This window comes from Eretmochelys imbricata, chromosome 1, assembly GCF_965152235.1.
Source record: "Eretmochelys imbricata isolate rEreImb1 chromosome 1, rEreImb1.hap1, whole genome shotgun sequence".
In the NCBI taxonomy this organism is placed as follows: Eukaryota; Metazoa; Chordata; order Testudines; family Cheloniidae; genus Eretmochelys; species Eretmochelys imbricata.
The window spans coordinates 143217254-143236183 of record NC_135572.1 but is presented as its reverse complement, the minus strand read 5'-3'; positions in this window follow the sequence as shown (position 1 = coordinate 143236183).

Below are 18930 nucleotides of genomic sequence, written 5' to 3'. Positions count from 1 at the left end.
GGATTCTTAGGCTGTTTTGTCTGAACACAAGTTTATTTCAAATGTGCTTATGCTGCAGATGGCATAAACATAAATAACAGCAGGTAAACAAAATTGCAAATGTCATTGGGTGTCCAGGGACTGCGAGGTGGAGGAGCACATGGAGAGAATCAATAATCCCACTTCTGTCAGCCTGTTAACGGATAAGATGACAGGACACGGCTCTCCAGATATAATGGAGATCTAAAAATAACTGCATCGTTCTATAACTCAGCAGCAGTCTCATTCTGTTTCTAAATATAGGCTGTGCAACAAAGGCCAGTCTGGTGATGGGTTGCCGGCTGATGCCAATTAATGGAATGACTCACACTGCTCAGCTAATAAAAATGAACTGTGTGTTTTGAAGGTACAAAACCGGACTAGCTATATTTATAGGAAACCTTTGAAAAAGACCCAAAATGAGACTGGCTGTTATAAGCAACGGGGGAGAAATTGAAATCCAGATTTCATAATGCAGGATAATATCACATTACATTCCTCTTGTCAGAAAAGTTAGAGATGCGAAGCTGCCATTTGTGAATGGTTAATGTCCTGTTCAAAGAGTTCTGTTGGAATTTGGTTATTGTACATGAGTAATTGAGCTAGAGTAGCAGCCGTGTTAATCTGTATTCGCAAGAAGAAAAGGAGTACTTGTGGCACCTTAGAGACTAACCAATTTATTTGAGCATAAGCTTTCGTGAGCTACAGCTCACTTCTGTAGCTCACAAAAGCTTATGCTCAAATAAATTGGTTAGTCTCTAAGGTGCCACACGTACTCTTTTTCTTTGAGCTAGAGTTGGTGGTTACTAATTATTTATTAGTAATAACAAAGATCAATCTTACATTTCGGAGAATATCCTGAAACACTTAACAAATTCTGGGGTCAAAGATGGGTTGAATTCTTCTGTTAGATACATATGCAAAACTCACACTTACATCAATGGGAGTTGCATATATGCCAGATAAATGTATATAATGTTTACATACACAACTGCATAAATAGTTGTGATATTGATGAAACTACATTTATTATTCACTATTCACTTCTCCATCTGCCCACTAATTCATGACTGCCAACATATGAAATGGGCAAATGAGTAGATATGAATTAACACATTTTTGCATGTGCATGAACATGCATCAAATTCCACGAATTTGCATGGATGCATTGTCTGTTCAATACTTCTGTTTCACAACCCATGAATGATTATACACCCACTTGCATTCCACTCCCAGTCTTTCCACCCAGAAACATGCTCATTTTCCCCAAACTCAACTCACTCCACACCTATCCCAACCCGTTCTGTGCATACGTGTTCATTCTGTGCACACCCATTCATTCTGTGCACCTGTGTGCACACACACATTTTGAACACATAAAACCACTCATTCCGCAGACCCCTGCCCATATCCCAGGTCCATCCATTTCACAGACATCTACACCATCTCCTGATTTGCCGCCCGTATGAATTTCTGCCATAGAGTACAGTACCATTCCAAATGAGTAGAGGTCCCACTGTGAGGAAAAATTGTTCCCCCAAATTCCAGGGGGAATTGAAGTAATTATTGTCAGGCTTTAACTTAGCTAAAATACAGGAATTAATGGCCTTTGTAAAGCTCCCATGAGATTGTCTAATGCCCACATGGCATGTTTTATCTCACCTGAATTACAGCGGGACATCATGTTTTACACAGTAATATGACATTGTTTCATTCACGGAGTGAAGATGATTGTAGGTTAAATGGAACAAATTGAACTTTAGTAAACCCTGTGCGCCATTCTGTCAATGTGGCTGAGTTGCTTCCTGCCTAACTCCCCCGTTCCCTACTTTTCTGGTGTCCCTCAGTAAAAATGCCTCTAGGGAACCTGGGCCCTATGACTCCAGTTCCACTGATCATGATACATCTTCCCTATTTTACAAACATTTTAATATAAATCTTAAAACAAATAATTGATAGCCAGACCTCCACCCCATGTCCCTTCAGCCAGAGTTTGCTAGCATATAGCTAAGTTAGTATCTCATCTTTTCAACAGATTCAGCTGGTTACATGGTCTTTGAGTTAGCTGGTCTCCTCAACAGGTGAACACACCAGGAGAGTTCTATCTGTGTCTCCCTGTTACCTGTATCTGAGTCTAGCAAACTATATCTAAAGAAGTCTGTTCCCTCTCTGTGGGATTGGCCTCCAGATGGTTCTTTCTCCTTGTCCTTTAATGATCTCTGTGATAGTCTGCAGCCTTATGTTCATCCTTTTTACAAGACTATGACAAATTTTGTATAAAGTATGCCTTGTGAGGTGGTATTTGAAAACTCATAATCTGCTAACCATCATTGTCCTGGTAAAATGTGTGGAAACATTGCATGTATCCGTAAGAGGACTGTTGTCCCCTTACTGACATTCAGTGGGGCTGTTTTGGTTGGCTAGCGCCCAATACTAAAAGTAGGGTGACCAAATGAAATAGACAAAATATTGGGACACATGGGGGAAGCAAAAAAAAAAAAGGCAGCTGGAGCGGCCAAAGCCTCAATATCAGGACAAATGGTGTCCCAACCATACATCGGTAGGGACGCGGGACAAAACTAAAAATTAGGAGAGTCCAGATTTTATCGGGATGTCTGGTCACCCTAACTAAAAGGGGAAGGATCGATGGGAAATCAGGACCCTGAGACTGACAGTCCCTTAGAACAATGGGGAGAAGCCAACTCTCCAGGTCAGCCTGATTGACAGGTCGGGGAGGCTAATCAGGTAGTCAGGAGGCCAGGGTGGGTCCCATCCTCTGTGTGAGCTGGAATTGCCTGGGTCAGACAGAGTGGGGCCAAGCTAAGGAGAAAGTAGAGGCCCAAGCTGAGCTGGGGAGCAGAGCCGTGCCAGATCCAGAGGGTCCAGAAAAGCAAACCAGGGAGCAGATTCTGTGCTGGGAGCAGGGGCTGCAACCAGAGCCAGAGGAGCCAGAGAAGCAGTGCAGGGGGCTGGAGGCAGAGCAGCAGCAGCAGTGCTGAGGCAGAGTGGAGCTGGAGCTAGAACAGTGGAGCTGGGGCTGGAGCTAGGTGCGGTGAGCAACTGGGGCCAGCCAAGGGGGCACCCTGGGCAAAGGGCCCAGTGCATAAAGACACCCTCAGCCAAGGGTCCTTGCAGGCCAGACTGGGAGGGGGATTGTAACCCGACAGGGAGGTGATGCAGGGAAGAAGGGTCCCACCACCCAAAGCCTGGAGATGTGTGGGCACCACCAGAGCAAGTGTCCAACCTGCACCAGCTCTGCAGTACACCCAGGGCCTGAGAAGGAGGCCTGGGACTTACAAGGAACAGACTGTGAACTGCCCTGACGTTCCAGAGACACTGTTCGTAATGTTCCCTGCCACAGAGCAGGGTGATGGGTTTTCCTTTAACCTTTCCCATTTTTCCTTATTCTTTTTTAAATTAATTGTTGATTAAATAACTTGTATTTTCTTTAAATTGTATGTAATGGTCAGTGGGTCAGAGAAGTGCCCAGTGCAGAGAGAGTACCCTGGAGTGGGGACACCCTAGCCCCTGTCCTAGGTGACCACAGCAGGGTTGGGGTTCGAGCCCCCCAGGAATCCTGGGCCCAGCCTTGTCAGGGTTACGAGGACTCTGCCGGACAGGAGAGTGGAAGGGGAGCCCTCCAGGGCAGGGAGGCCTCTGGGTAAAGGAAGTGGGAGCGAGGATTCAGATCCTTTCACTAGCCCACTTCACCGGGATAGTGCAGAAGCCAGGAAAGTTCCCCGCTTACATAACGTTATAAAATTCTACTGTATAAGACATGTTCCAAGGCTATTGAAACAGCTTCAGACTAGTTCCCCGGAGACAAAAAGCTAGCCAGCACCTCCACCAGGTGTTAGCATAATCAAAGGGACTATCCACCTGTTTAAGCAACCATTCTTTGGCAGGAAGAAGGGTGTGATCAAGAAATTTACATCTTGGCAATGGAACAGCTGGAAGTTCCCGTGAAACAGACTTGCTGTTGGGGGGAAAAAAAGATATAAAAACGAGGAACATGGCTCTCAAATCACTTCTCTCCTCATGACATCCACAATGCCTGAAAAGCAAGGAAAGGAGCATTGAACTCGGGGGAGAGGTCCCGGCTGAAAGACTGCTGTAAGCATGTGGTGAGAGAGCTTTTTTCTTTAAATTCACTAAGCTTGTTAAATTAGATATTAATCTGTGTTTTACCTTTTGTTTCTTTGTAACCAATTCTGACTTATGCCTTATTACTTGTAATCATTTAATCTATCTTTCCACAGTTAATAAACTTGTTTCATTGTTTAATTTAAACCAGTGTGTTTGGATTGAAGCATTTGGGAAACTCCATTTGGGATAACAGGATCTGTGCATATCATTTTCTATTAATAAAATGACAGACTTTCTATGAGCTTGTATTGTCCAGGAGGGTGCTGGGTAGCACAAGATGCACATTTCTGGGGACAAGTCCGGGACTGGCAATTTGCTGGTGTTACTCTGCAATATAATTCAGGAGTGCCTGGCACGAAGCACACTCATAACTCAGCTGGGCGTAATCTACATATTAGAGGCTGTCTGAGCAGGCCAGGAGTGGTTGTTCTCACAGGGAAGCAGAATAAAAGGTATCCATGGTTGGAGAATTGAGGAGACACAACTGTTCAGTCCAGATTGTACCCTGGGGAATGTCACAATCTCAGTAGGCGCACACACTCTCTCTCGCTAGTGGATTGTAAGTGCTTCCTGTTCTTTTGGATCACTTGTGCCTCTTGCATAGTCAAACTGTAAGACCAGCAGACTACTAGACCCATCATTAGTTCACTCTTTCTGCTATCCTGTCAATAACAGTCCCTCCAGAGAACATGACTTCAGTTCCACCGATCATGCGGCAGAAATCACATCATTGAAACAAACTGAGTTAAAAGAGGGAGGAAAAAACCCTTAGTGAATATTTAATTTCCAAGGGAGGAAGAATTTGTGGTTCAGGCATGTAACTGGGACTCTGAATACCTAAATTCTATCCCCAACTCTACCTAACACTTCCTATGAGACCTTACGCAAGTCACTGTGACAGTTTCCTATCAGAGGAAATGAGATTGTACTTCCCTACCTCACAGGGATGGTCAAGAATAAGTTCATTAATGTTTGTGAGGTTCCCAGATACTGCAGCTATGGTGGCCATATAAACACCTAGATGGAAATGTAAAAGAATATAAAGACAAACTCTGAAACATAAGCATTGACTTATTTATTGGTGTATTTTTTAATTTATCCTTCTTTGTTTAAATAAAGATTGTTCAAATGTATTCTAAGCAGAGGAACTCAAAATGATATGTACCAGTAATTCAGGAATAAAAAATTAATCTCCTTTCCTATCAAAATACCATGGGAAAGTCTTAACAGGTTATCAAGCACCATGTAAGAGATGTTTTTGTTCTGACCCCTTTTGAACAACCTATCTTACTGCTTGCAATCTTTTCTGCTTGACACAGCCTGCAGTTCATTTTGCACCTCCAGCAGTCTGCAGGTTTAGTAAATCCTAATCTAAACAATTCAGATTTCCTGGCCAAAAAACCCACTTCTCTCTTTTTTCCCCTTGAGGTACAGAACTCTGATTCAGCTGTTTGCCTTTGCCAGATTTAAAGTTTTATAAAAAATTTATTTCTGCTTTTAAACACAAATCCTTTGCAACAGATTGGACGTGAAGGGATAACCTTCACAGCCAGGAGTAGCGTGTTTATCAGCAGAATTGCAAGGCAATATTCAGCCTGGGCAGGAAACCAGAAGTTTGATCTTTGTTGTATGGGTAAGCTTAAAACTTTTAAACCAAGGCAACTCAAGGAGAAGCTTGAAATATGCTCCAGTATGGAAACATGTCAAGATTATCTGATGATAATGGTTCAGTACCCATGCATCATGTATTGAGCCACCTACTACCACAGGCCTCTCATTGTCCTTGTTGCTTCTGTTCTGTCTGCAATGATCAGATTAGATCATGGAGCTGTTGCCTAATGATGCAGTTTATATGATAGCTACATCCAGCTTCCAGTCTGCTAAATGTCTTGCAAGATCATGGAAATCCCACAACTTTGATTCTCCAAGCTTCTAAAACTGTGTGAACAGCAGGAATCCAATGTCTATCTGGTATGTATAATACTACTCACTGCTTTGCTATAGCAGAGTGCATGTTTAAAGCTGGGCAAATGATCCATAATAGTAGTAATTGTGCAACCATTTGTTCCAATGAAAATGACACATTTTTCTCAAGTGCATGCATGGCACTTCTTGTTCATGTCCAACTGACAATTGGATGAGATTTTCTATTTTATTTGCAAAACTGTTCAGAACATAAATGTCTAATGGACTACAAATGTGTTTGCATGAAACTTCATGCTCAGAGTGCTCACACAGTTATTTTGAAAACTCTTTGACTACTCAGCTTCCTGTTTATAAAAATTTTAAACACCCAATCAAGGAGTCATCCTGTTCCTTATGTAGCTCCCAATGGAATGCACTTTGCTCTACCAAAGCTTTAAATATATTACACAATCTAATCCAAAGCTGTGCAGGTTTGAATAATGAACAAATCAATAAAACAGTCTGTTTGTAGGTAATTTGCAAACAGAAAAAAGGATCAATACATTATTTGCTGAAAATAGTTTCCCCCGTTACTATAATGCCATCGTGTTGATTACTTAGATCAGCTTATGTAAAAGGCATCCAGTGTGAAACGTGACTCCCTATACCATATTGTGAATGTATCATAGCTATTACAGAAGAGCTGTTGGAGTAGAAGAAGAAAAAAGGCAATAACAGTGTCCTAAAATAACATACTCCTGCTTCTGTGGGTTCAGAAGGTTTTGTTTGATCGACTGAAAGGAAAGATAGTCTTGTGGTCTGCTAATGGGGGTTGTGGATTCTTAGGTGATGTGGTGCAGGTTTAAAAGGAGTGAATGGTGGGTGAAGAGATATGATACAGATTCCTCTTGTTCTTGTATCATCAAACTTTGAATTTGCACTCCAGCTTTCTTCTTGGATGTTTCGATTTTGAAAACCAACTCTCTTCTCTCAGTTCTCCACCCAGCATACCCCCTAAAAAGTCACATTCTCTTTTTGTTTGTTTGCTACTGACATGACCTCCTTTGCTCATCCCTGATCTCAATATGACAGGGAGCATTGCTGAACTCATGGGTGAGATTCAGTTCACTACTCAGTGATGCAGTGAACTAGCTTTGAACTTTGCATCTTCCTCCTGGCTGTGATTCACTATTTTTGGTAAGGGGAGGGGAGAAGTAGATTGCATCATCACAAACTACAAATATGCTTTCTGTAACCAAAATGCATACAGTATAAATAGGCTTGGAAGGACAAGAATTTTACTGATAAATGTCAATTTCATGATGCACAGATACTGACCAAAAAAATCATCGAAAACAAAGGAAAAAAGTTGCCTAAGAACTTTAGAATTTGCCTTGAGGATATTTATTCTGTATATTTTGACATGTGACGTTGACAATTTGTATTTTTACTGGTTCGAAAGCTTTAAACTTTTTGAATTTCAATATCTACTGTCATTAAATAATTGTCTTATCAGCCCCCATAATTCCCCTCAACAGTGAAAATTTAAGTCAATAAATATAAAAAAGCTTAAAATAAACATCTATATTTGTTTTTTTTAAATTAACTTCTGCTAAGTCTAAGTATAGACTGGATTTTAAAATACTTTAACCAGCCCATCAAACCATTTGAAAGGCAAAAAAGGATAATTTTGCTTTACACATGAAGTTGGTAACCCAGATCCTGGTAACGTGACCATTCTGAATGTTGGGAACATTGAGTACCATTGATGATGATCTGAAAATGTACCTGTCATTTTATATTTAAGAAGGTGGGGGTTTGACTAAAAGCCATATTCTGACCTCAGACCCATTTACATCTAAAATAAAATGATTGATTAATTATTATTTATTTGTAATAAGGTAGTGCCTAGAAGCACCAGATGTGACTGAGATTCCAATGTGCTAGGCACTGTACAAATGCATAGTAAGATGGTACCTGCCCTGAAGATGTTCCAAACTAAGTAGTAAAGGGGTGAGATAAAATAATTATCTGTATTTTATGGAGGAGGAACAGAAGCACAAAGCGATTAACTGACTTGCCCAAAGTCACACAAGAAGTCTATGGCAGAACCAGGCATGTAATTTGGAGCTCCCGTCTAGTGCCCTTACCACAATACATTAATCACTGAAGTTAATGGCTGATTTCAAAGTCAGATTTTGCTATCTTGACTTATGTCTTGACTTTAGTAAGGCTTTTGATACTCTCTCATATGATCTTCTCATAAACAAACTAGGGAAATGCAACCTAGATGGAACTACTATAAGGAGGGTGCATAACTGGTTGGAAAACCATTCCCAGAGAGTACTTATTAGTGGTTCACGGTCAAGCTGGAAGGGCATATCAAGTATGGTCCCACAGGGATTGGTCCTGGGTCCGGTTCTGTTCAATATCTTCATCAATGATTCAGATAATGGCACAAAGAGTACACTTTTAAAGTTTGCAGATGATACCAAGCTGGGAGGGGTGGCAAGTGCTTTGGAGGGTAGGGTTAAAATTCAAAATGATCCGGACAAACTGGGGAAATGGTCTGAAGTAGAAAGGATGAAATTCAATAAGGACAAATGCAAAGTACTCCACATAGGAATGAACGTTCAATTGCACACATACAAAATGGGAAACGACTGCCTAGGAAGGCATATGCAGAAAGGGATCTGGAGGTCATAGTGGATCAAAACCTGAATGAGTCAACAGTGAAGAACTTGCCAAAAAAAAAAAAAGCAAACATCATTCTGGAATATATTAGCAGGAGTACTGTAAGCAAGACATAAGTAATTCTTCTGCTCTACTCTGCGCTGATTAGGCCTCAACTGGAGTATTCTGTCCAGTTCTGGGCGCCACATTTCAGGAAAAATGTGGACAAATTGGAGAAAGTCCAGAGGAGAGCAACAAAAATTATAAAAGGTCTAGAAAACATGACCTATGAGGGAAGGTTGGAAGAATTGGGTTTGTTTAGTCTGGAGCAGAGAAGACTGAAAGGGGACATAAAAGTTTTCAAGTACATAAAAAGTTATTAGAAGGAGGAGTGAGAAAAGTTGCTCTTGTTAACCTCTGAGGACAAGACAAGAAGCAATGAGCTTAAATTGCAGCAAGGAAGATTTAGGTTGGACATTAAGAAAAACTTCCTAACTGTCAGAGGGCATTAAGCACTGGAATAAATTGCCTAGGGAGGTTGTGGAATCTCCATCTTTGGAGGTTTTTAAGAGCAGGTTAGACAAACACCTGTCAGGATAATACTTAATTCTGCCATGAGTGCAAGGGACTGGATTAGAAGACTTTTCAAGATCCCTTCCAGTCCTATAATTATGTGACTCTATTGCCAGATTCAGTAACCAAATATCTGAATTCTGGTAGGCTGAGTAAAACACCATAAATAATCAGCTTTTATCTGCCACAGAAAAGTACTACAGGTAGCTGTGATTCAGACTCTTCTATCATTATAATACTGGAAACACATTGCTACTATCATCTCTAAAAATTAATAAGGCTCCAGAGCCTGACATGAACATCGGATAAAGTTGTTCTTATTGCCTGCATGTCCTGATGGCAGCAGGTATATGGATTAGTGTAATACATCAATTTCAAATACATCTTCATGAGTTATTGTATATATATTACATCCCAGGCTGCTCTGTCTCAAAATCCATATTAAGCTCAGGTGCCTATAATAAGTAATGGCAAGGAAATCGTTACATGCAGTGTTTGCTCTTGGTCACTTACCTTTTTAGAGAATTTTATTTTTCCTTCACAGTTGCGGCCAGAGCTCTGAGTGAGTGTTCAATGTCATTGAGCAAAAGCCCTGTCATATCAGACTTTGCAGCAATATGTTTCCCTCCGTACCATTTTCTTTGTTTACGCAGCCTTCTGTTTCAGCTGCTCTCTAACATTTTGTAACATACATGTTTATAAAATATACTCTGTCAGGAATTTAAACAGGTAACATAACACCTTAAACTATTATAAATAGGCAGCTAGCAACTTCAATTATAATTTTAATCTAATTTCCATCAAGAGTTCTTGATAATTTAAGATGATTAATCCAAGAGAGGAGGGAGGAAAATGTGAAACACTATGAGCAATATCTGAAGAGCACTGGTACCAGCTAGTAGTGAGCCATAAGCACCCTTGAGGTGGAAGGCATGATGGCTGGCCTGGGGAATTCCCATTCTCATATCTCTGAAAGTTGTAGACACCACATACCAGCATGGGAGGGTCTCCTCCTCTCTCCCCGAAGATCATGCCCTCTTGGAGCCATTGTAGACAGGCCTATATGGTAGCTGAAGCCCCCTGCTACTGTTCTCTTAAGACTAGGGGCTAAAATGCTGGCTCCATTGAAGTTAATGTCAGAATTCCCACTGACTTTATTAGGGTGAGGCTTTTGCCCTACGTTTGGAATTCTGATGCCCTACAGGGTGAGGAACTCACGCCCTGTAACAGCTTGGTACTAGTGCACCCACACTGCCAAAATAAGGGCTTTGTTCCCTGGGTCACTATGATACTGGAACGACCTCACCTGCGCACTTGACTCATTTTTACACAATCCCTAGTTACAAACATTTTCTGGCTAGAGATAAGTGTTTTATGCATTAAAAACACTCGCCCAGCAACAATCTAGTCTATTCAAGGTCTCATACTGTGTCTATTAGTGTGATGCCTTTGCACCTGAGATAGGACAAACACTTAATCAAGGCACTGGGCTTCACACAAAGCAGGGATTAGATACTTCTTGTGATCAGAAGCTGATTTATTGTTGCTTTGTTACTTGTATTACAGGAGTCGTAGAGACCTCTTGCAAATAGAAAGACAGTGCCTTACCCCCAGAGAGCTTACATTTATGGTTTCTGTGACAGTACACAAGAAGTGTATAAGTCTTTCCTCCGCTTCTTTTTGTATGTGGGAGTTCTGGAGTTGTGCTGTGAGTCAACTCAAAATTCTCAGGTATGTTGCAGGGCTCAAAAGTGCTGGACTCCAAGGAGCCAATGCTCTTGGTAGGCACATATTGGACCTGGGAGGGGAACGGCCTCTGGGACAAGTGCCACATGGCTAAGGTAGAGAGGAGTTGCTGCTGATCCCAGTAGCCAATATTGTCCGTGGGCTGAAGGACATGGCTGGATCCTGTCTTACAGGATTGCAGGGCTTGCTCGCCCAGCAGGAGCACGTTTTGGAGGAGAGCATTGTGCATCCATATAGTGTCCATGAGTTGCCTCTGCATCTCCTCCTCTTTCTCCATGCTCGCCATGGCCACGAGAATGTTTTTCTTGAACATGGCAACACTTCCTTGGCCACTGCCACAATCTCCTCAGAGAGCTGCATTTCTTCCTCCCTCTGGGCCATCATGTACTGCCTCCACGGCAGTCAGCGTGATCCTCCGCGGGGACTCTGCCATGATTTCTACAAACATCCCCCACCAAGCCTTTCTTTTTTGCCTCCTCAGGTTTGTTGGTCTCTCAGCAGTAGATAGGGGCCCCATTTTTGGCATGATGTCTGTGGGAATAGGGGGAGAAAAAAACAGTTGCTTGCTGTTCCAGACAGGCCATGATAGCATGTTTTTTTTTTTAGTGCGGATGACTTTTCCTCCCTCAGACTCTCCCCCCAGTCTTAGGGAAATCTCAGAAGTGGTAAGTGGCCTGCATGTGAGGAGTGCTGGCTGCACTGGGATTTCTGTCCGCTGTAGTGGCGACTTGTTGCTGAGCCTTAGTAGGTTGGGGGTGGGGCTGGAATTATGCTCCCATTCTGGTTCTGCAGTTTTGCTTGTTTGCTGAAGGCACTTCTTCAGTGTAAGAGAAGTTAAAGGGAGCATTGGATGCAAGTTCGATTGTAATCCCCTTTGCAGCCTCTTTAGGCTGCCCTGCATTTTGACGATGATACACTGAGGCAGGTGACTCTGAGGCAGAGAATGATCTTTTTCAAAAAGGCAAAGGACAGACCAGCGAGATATTCCAAAGTTATTCACCAGGATGCCCTCCCCTCGCCCCAGGAATGCTGTAGGTGTTGAAAGAGCTTGCAAATTATACCAGGGGAAACAGGTGTGTGTCTGTTCCCTATATGTGAAAACAAAAATTGCTCAATTCCTGAGTCTTAAATTCTACTTTATCTTCACTGCAGACATAAGGAAAGTGCATAGAAAAATAGAAATGGTGCTCCAATGACCCCACTTACTTGGTACTATACAACATTTTGATTTAAAAAAAAACAACAACAACCTAGAACAATATAAAATTAGTATGGCCACACATTAAATGGATTAAAAACTGGCTAATTGACGGGACTCAAAATGTAACTGTAAATTGGGAATTTATAAAGTGGGCGTGTTTCCAATGGTGTCCGGCAGGGATTAGTTCTTGGCCTTACGCTATTTAACATCTTTATCAATGACGTGGAAGCCAATATAAAATTATCACTGAAAGTTTGCAGATGACAGACAAATTGAGGGAGTGGTAAATAATGTAGAGGACAGGTCACTGATTGAGAATGATCTGGATTGCTTAGTAAACTGGCTGCAGGCAAACAATAGTTTCCAGTGTGGGAAGCAGGTGGACCTTTAATAGTTAAGCACTGTGCCTAGGGAGGTTGTGGAATGTCTGTCATTTTCTAACCTGCTTTTAAATATCTCCAAACACCTGTCAGGGATGGTATACATAATACTTAGTCCTGCCATGAATGCAGGGCACTGGACTAGGAGACCTCTCCAGGTCTCTTCTAGTTCTAGGATTCAAGGATTATGCATTTTAATATGGCTAAATGGAATAGTTATACATCTAGGAACAAAGACTGTAAGCCATACTTACAGGATGGGGGATTCTATCTTGTGAAGCAGTAAGTCTGAAAAAGATTTCAGATTCATGATGGATAATCAGCTGAACATGAGCTCCCAGTGTGATACTGTGGCCAAAAGAGCTAATGCAATCCTGTGATGCATAAACTAGGGAATCTCAAGCAGAAACAGAGAGGTTATTCAACTTCTATATTTGGCACTGGTGCTACCACTGCTGGAATACTGTGTCCAATTTGGTGCCGATAATTCAAGAAGGATATTGATAAATTGGAGAGAGGTCAGAGAAGAGCCACGAGAATACGAACATAAAAACAGCCATACTGGGTCAGAACAAATTACCATCTAGCCCAGTATCCCTTCTTCTGACAGTGGCCAATGCCAGGTGCCCCGGAGGGAATGAACAGAACAGGTAATCATCAAGTGATCAATTACCTGACACCCATTCCCAGCTTCTTGCAAACAGAGGCTAGGGACACCATCCCTGCCAATCTAATAGCCACTGATGGACCCATCCTCCATGAACTTACCTAGTTCTTCTTTGAACCCTGTTACAGTCTTGGCCTTCACAATATCCTCTGGCAAAGAGTTCCACAGGTTGACTGTGCATTGTGTAAAGAAATACTTCCTTTAGTTTGTTTTAAACCTGAATGATTAAAGGATTAGAAAATCTACTTTGTAGTGATAGACTCAAGAAGCTCAATATATTTAGTTTAACAAAGAAGATTAAGGGGTGACTTGATTAGTCTATAAATTCTGACATGGGGAACAAATATTTAATAATGAGCTCTTCAATCTAGCAGAGAAAGATGTTACACAATTCAATGGCAGGAAGTTGAAGCTAGACAAATTAAACTGGAAATACGATGTAAAATTTTAACAGTGAGTGTAATTAACCATTGGAACAATTTCCAAAAGTCCATGGTGGATAATCCATTGCTGACAATATTAAACAAATATTGGATGTTTTTCTAAAAGACATGCTCTAGGAATAATTTTGGGGAAGTGCTATGGCTGTGTTGTACAGGAGATCAGGCTAGGTGATCACAATGGTCCCTTCTGGCCTTGGAATCTAGGAATGAATCTGTGACTGACAGCTAGATTACATAGGGAAAGTTCTCAGGGAACAGTACTGTTTGTGCCTTTACCAGGCATGTAGTGTCGAAGTCTACTTCATGTAGACTATGAACACTAACCAAACTTTTCTCTGTAACCACTGTCTTAATAAACGGTTGCATTTTGCACAAATGAATCTGTTCATTATTCAAATGTGCCATGGAGGGGAGAGGGTGTGCCTTGCTATCAGCTACTATTTTGGTCTATTGTAGGAGGGAGGGTTTGCCAGGCAGAATAGACAAGGGAAGGCAAAAGGGAAAATAGACAGATGGGCAAATGCCATCCATGCTGCTGTCCTGAAAACTGTCAATAGTTGTGGCTTTACCGTGAGACAGGCCCATTGCCCAGATGGAGCAGCTGCCATTTTGGAACCATGTATAGAGGGGCTGAAAGGGCATCATGGGCCAATGGAGGGTGGCGGATAGATGTGAGCTAGGAGCCCTTCTGGGTATCTATCTAAAATAGCTGTGGCTCTGGGGTACCTAGAAGAGAAGGCAGAAAGGCAGTGTGGCATAATAATAATACTTAAGTTAAGGATAGGTACTTACGTGCTGAAGTTCCTTCTGGGGGATCTGCCTCTTTGGTCCCATGTTGAGTTCTTGGCTGGGACTTGAGCTTGGCCAATATAGGGCAGGAATTGTGGTCTGTTGCAGTAGGGCAGGACTGGGGCTGGCTTTGCAGCTGGCCAGCATCAGGGACTTGAGTGCCACAAAGATCTTGGTTCTCATAGAAAATCTCCTTGCCAGCATCTGCCTGCTTAACCTCTGATGGGTGTTGCCAGTCATCCTCAGTGGGGATGGGAGGGAAGAGCGTGGCCAGCAGGCTGCACCCCATGTCTGGGAATGGTTGCACTATAATTGTCTAGGAGTTTGTTTGGGTCATCATAAAAATGGACAGCTCACATGTCCCCTGCTGGATTGCCTCCTTTTGCCCCTCAATTCAATATTCTTTCCCTAGATTTGCTTGTTACAGCACTGGCTGGCATCCCAACGGATATCTGCTTTGACATGTTCACAAAAAGGTCTTTATTCTGGTGGCTGGCCAAAAGAGCTTCCCGCACTGAATCTTCTCCCCAGATGGCAGTGAGATCCAGGGTCTCAGCATGGCTCCAGGCAGCTGCATGAGGCATTATGTGGGGCTTCTGGAGTACTATCATGCTTGAATTGCAAGAATGCTTATACACTTGGATCCAGGAGCAAATGGGTAAATTCTGGCTCTCTGCCAGCTTTCAAAGGACAGCTGGAGGGATAACATCCTGGGAACTTGATTCCAGAGCAGGGGAGGGAACACAGGTGAATGAACAGGTCACTAAGATTGACCTGCAAAGTACTGTCATGGAAACCCAGCCAGAATGTTGTATAAACATTATCAGAGGAACTTGCTAGTGTAGCAAGACTGCTTACTTATAACTGAAAGTTCTGAGGAGCACTTTACATTGTGACTCAAAAGGGGAGGAGAAGAAAGAGGTCCAAGTTCTTGAACTTAATTGACGTAGTCCAAAGCTTGTGCTGTACGGTAGCTAGCTTTACAGTGCCCAAACATTCCCATCTTAAACTCCACGAGAACAGTGCAATGATTAACTTACTATACATACTGCTGTACAATAAATGACCGTCACGTTCCAAACATCAGGAGGGCAACTAAGGCAACGTAAATAATGAGACATTTTCTATCCTGTCCATGTCAAGGCTGATAGTCTTCTTTTGTTTTTATTTTTTAACAAGGACAAAAATTTATTTTCAGTGTTTTGAAACCAAGACCACATTGATGCATTTTCTTTGTAGTAATAACAAACAGTCTGTTCCCAATGATCTGCGGACACTTTTCTACTGTTTTGAAGGGAAAATTGTTTGTTTATTTATACAATAAACAACATTTCTGAGGGCGATTGGGTAGGTTGAGGAAAATGTAAAATTGTAACATTTCTCCCAGTGGAGTAAAAGATGAGCAATTAGATTAAAAGACAAAATGTAAAGCCTTGGACAATTAAAATCATCTAGTCTGAGACCACAATCTCACTCCTTAGATGACAGTAAAGAAGAGTGAGGAAGCATAAATAAAATAACCTAGAGTTGTTTTTAGATTCACCATAGCATCTGAATGCCACCTTTGCTATTCTGTCAGATGTGCTATGGCATTTGGACGAAGGGGGCGTTGTCTGGATCCATATCAGTTTTAGGTTGGGCTTCAAAACCAAGTTGGGATTCCACAGTACCAAAATTTTTCATTCTGTTCTCACAAGATTTCTGCCACATTAGGTATTCTCATGATATTCCAGTCTATGTACGCTTTTGACCACTGTGAAACTAGTTAACTGTCAGGTTGCAGTTTTGATCTGATGGGCACTGTAGGTATGGGTTTGGATCTATGGATTCCAGTCAGTCTTTTCTGAAATATTAGAGTTCAGACTCAGGGTTCTGATTTTGATTGATCTCTTTTAAATCATTTCCTCTGCAGCAGGCAGGGTTCTATAAAGTTCTTAAGTATTCCAGCTTTACAGAATAGCTTTGAAAAAAACAGGCCATGCATAAAAGAGAAACACATAATTAATAATTATTGCTGCCTGTTGTTGCATGGCAGCAAGTCCCAAAATATAGCGGTAGGGATATACTACCAACCACCTGACCAGGATGGTGATAGTGATGATGAAATGCTCAGGGCGATTAGAGAGGCTATAAAAATAAAACTCAATAAAATAATAATAATAATTAATAATAATAATGGGGGATTTCAACTATCCCCATATTGATTGGGTACATGTCACCTCAGGACGGGATGCAGAGATAAAGTTTCTTGTCACCTTAAATGACTGCTTCTTGGAGCAGCTAGTCCTGGATCCCACAAGATTTAGTCCTAAGTGGAGCACAGGATCTGGGCCAAGAGATGAACATAGATGAACTGCTTGGTAGTAGTGACCATAACATAATAAAATTTAACTTCCCTGTTGGGAGGACGACTTCTCAGGTTGGAAAAGAGACGACTAAGGCGGATATGATAGAGGTCTATAAAATCATTATGGGTGTGGAGAAAGCAAATAAGGAAGTGTTATTTACTCCTTCTCATAACACAAGAACTAGAGGTCACCAAATGAAATTAATAGGCAGCAGGTTTAAAACAAACAAAAGGAAGCATTTCTTCACACAATGCACAGTCAACCTGTGGAATTCTTTGCCAGAGGATGTTGGTGAAGGCCCAGACTCTAACAGGTTTAAAAAAAAAAAAAAGAACTCGGTAAGTTCATGGGGGATAAGTCCATCAATGGCTATTAGCCAGGATGGGCAGGGATGGTGTCCCTAGCCCCTGTTTTCCAGAAGCTGGGAATTGGCGACAGGGGATGGATCACTTGATGATTTTCTGTTCATTCCCTTTGAAGCACCTGGTATTGGCCACTGTTGGAAGACAGGATATTGGGCTAGATGGACCTTTGGTCGATGCAAAATGGCTGTTGTTATGTTCAGAAATTTAAAAAGCCAATGATGTCAAGCTTTGACAAGGGTAGTTAAAATATCCAGGGTTGTTTAAAATAATGCCTCTTTCCTACAAAATAAACACATTCCGCACAATCCTTTGTTGCATTGTGTTCCACAACAACACGTATGATGATTACCCAAATCACAGCATCTAGGTGTCCTCCTCCAGTTGTGCTTGTCTGGTATCCCTACCCCAAAACTCCTTCATCCTCCAACAAAATTATTAATTGCAACTGACTTATGACCGATGTATAGAGTGCTAGGCAAAAACTGCAAAAGGAAAGGGATTGTGATGAATAACCTCTGAGTTAGCAGGCCAATCAGATCCTAAGCATCTCAGGATTTATTGCATTGGAGTTTTCCTGATTCACCTAGGAAACCGAAAAAATTACTGGTGGAACAAAATAAATTTAGAGAATGTGGATTCGCACATTTCTAAACCACTTGGTTGAAATCACTGTTCCCTCTAAGCTGTGTGCGTGTGCACACAGATCCTAAACCCCACGCACACGGCTAAACACTACGTGCACAAATGGGAATGGGTGGAACAACAAGTTCTTAAAATAATAGTTCTTGGAAAGCTTCAGAGTTCATAGTATGGAGGGCAAAACTTCTGGGCTTTGTACTGTGCCCTCATCAGATGTCACGTTGGTCCTAACTGAATAGCTTCTTCCCCCGATAGCACGTTCTGTAGTTAGCTAACGGAACAAGGGCATCTAGTCCCTTCTCCTAGTGTAACAATAAGCTAATGATAGTTTCTTAAAGTTGTGGTTTTTATGTAAAGCTATTTTAAATTGAAATAGCTAACTTCCACTATTAAAAAATCAGATCTTAAGAGAAATTGTTCCATAAAGAAAATGTGAGACTGTGTCCTGCTATCTGTCACTAAACCAGAAGTTTATCCAAGAAGTCAAGTCTGTTTGTCTCCTCTCTGACTAGAATGCAGCTGTTTAAGTAGTTTCCAAAGCAATATCTCTATCAGTGGCAGACATCTGTGCTAGAAAAGCAGTGTGCAGACAATAGTCTGTTTACAGAAGATAATCATTTCCACCCCCAATACTATGCAGAGATTTCAAGAAAAACTGCTACAGCATTAAATTAGGTTGGAGTGATGTGCACCCATCAGTCTTGGTCAACAATAGGTAGGGAAAGCACCAATGTGATCGTTTCTTTTATGTAACAATTTTTTTTTAAATGTCAACTTTAGATTTTCCCCCCTAAACTTGGAAATAAACAGATTATTTTAAAAATAGAAAGAGCAGAAAAATATTACGTAATAGAAAGAGCCTAGTTTTTATGATAGCACCTGTGGGTAGCTCCTCGAAAGAACTTGTGAGCTGTAGATGACTCAGTAGTAGGCAGCATTTGTCTAAGCACAGCACCCTAGAGGACTGGGGCCATTTTGGGTCAGATTTCATATTTAGGTGCGTAAAGAATGCAGATAGGCATCTAGTGGGATTTTAT